The sequence below is a fragment of the Chionomys nivalis genome, chromosome X (assembly GCF_950005125.1).
Source record: "Chionomys nivalis chromosome X, mChiNiv1.1, whole genome shotgun sequence".
Taxonomy (NCBI): Eukaryota; Metazoa; Chordata; class Mammalia; order Rodentia; family Cricetidae; genus Chionomys; species Chionomys nivalis.
Genome location: NC_080112.1, coordinates 59,565,271 through 59,567,175, shown reverse-complemented (window position 1 = coordinate 59,567,175; position 1,905 = coordinate 59,565,271). Strand labels below are relative to the sequence as shown.

Sequence of the window (1,905 nt, the reverse complement as noted above, 5' to 3'; positions counted from 1 at the left end):
TGTTTATTACTTTTATATTTCCTAGGTTCTTTTCCCAGCCTCCACAAAGCAGATCACATGGTTATCCAATACACATGTGGTACAAAAACAAATATGCAGGCAAAACAATAATACAAATAAAAGAAAAACAAATAATAAAAAACGTAACAGTGTATAAAATGAAAAATTTGTGTCTAGGCTGGGCGGTGGTGGTGCACGCCTTTAATCTCAGCACTTGGGAGGCAGAGGCAGGCGGATCTCTGTGAGTTCGAGACCAGCCTGGTCTACAAGAGCTAGTTCCAGGACAGGCTCCAAAACCACAGAGAAACCCTGTCTCGAAAAACCAAAAAAAAAGAAAAAAAGAAAAATTTGTGTCAAAAATGTAAGGAATTCAGTGGTATAAATTTTCATAGCAATGTTTACAGTCCTTAAGAAAAATATGTAGCAATCATATGACACTGTTAAAAACAGCAAACAAGTAATAACTTCATCACATATTGTAAAACTGGAACAATATGGAAAAGAATAGCTTTGTCCCTGCACAAGGATGAAACACAAATTTGTGAAGTGTTCAATATTTTTCTAATGACATAGACAGAAAGGAAGTGGGTTTGAATGGGAGTGTAGGTGGGAAAGAACTGGAGATAGAGAGAGGGAAAACCATAATTAGGATATATGATGTAAATAATTAATTTATGTAAAGTTAAAAGAGTAACAAACAATATTTCATAAAAGTAGTTTCCTCATTAATCAATGGAAGGATATATGACTACAAAGGGTAGACATACTAATACTATATTTTATAAAATTTTATTTCTTCAACTGGGTAAAAGATATATTGGTGTTTATAACTTCAATATATGCATAAGAAATTTCATAAATTTAAAAAGAAAATCCTACTTTCCATAGTCTACTTATCCAATAAAATATTTAGAAAAGTCTAACCATTCAAAATATATTTAGTTTGAATACCTATTGCTTTATATCAAACTACCCCTATGTTTAGAAGTTAAATCAACAAACCATTTTTTTGGGGCACACCAAGTATTTCTGTACTTTTGATTTAAAATATTTGATCTTTCTTAAAATATTTGACCTAAAGGTAGTGAATTGATTATATTTCACATAATTGATAAAATATCAGCTTCTATATACTTAATATATCAATGTTCAATGGAGTGTAAAATGCATTAATATATTTTCTATCATATATTATTAGATATAAAGCTTACAGTGCTAGCTCAAAATACTTGGTTTGCAAAAATTGATTCATACAAAGGATGATTCATTTGATAAATAAGCAACACTAGCATCTCATTACTAAATGTGTTTTGGGTTACTCCACAAGATAGACCTAGTAGTACTTTATTGAGGAGGTAATACCAGAATGGAAGAACTCCAAAATATAATAAAATAAAGCAGAAGCCATCATTCTGGAATATATTACTGAGGTTAATATAGATGTTTTTTAGCATGTGCATCCATATCCTTGTTTCTTAAAGGAAATATTTCTTTCTACTTTAAAATAATCAAAAAGGAGGAATAATTCATATACCACTTTTATTTTTCTTGATTAAATATTGGACCACTGGGCATCAGTTATTTGGTACTACTTGTTTTCCCTATCAACAACATTTTTTTTAGGCATGAGTATCAGATCCTAAGAGAATAGTGATTGCCCCCATGGCAAGGTGGTGACAGATTTCAATAAGTCTTCCTACAGTGTACATTAAGTCCTCTCCTCTGTGGTTTACAGCATGATTTAGTGTCCATCATTCTTCCTGCAGGGCCACCTGAACACCAAACAGAAAACTATTGCCTAGTGAATGTGTGGAAGTACATAAACAACCTGGCACAAGCAGTAATCAAAAGCTGGAGGTGTCTTGCTCTGGATTTATGACAAAGGGTGTTGGTAGGAGCAGTTCT

The 1,905-nt window shown here is 32.2% G+C and overlaps 1 non-coding gene across 1 annotated transcript; it reads left to right on the top strand.

The window, feature by feature from the left end:
- The first annotated feature begins 457 nt into the window (after window positions 1-457).
- Window positions 458-561, top strand: LOC130868689 (U6 spliceosomal RNA). The gene has a single exon (XR_009056524.1). It is a non-coding gene; the product is annotated as a U6 spliceosomal RNA (small nuclear RNA).
- The last annotated feature ends 1,344 nt before the right edge of the window (window positions 562-1,905 follow it).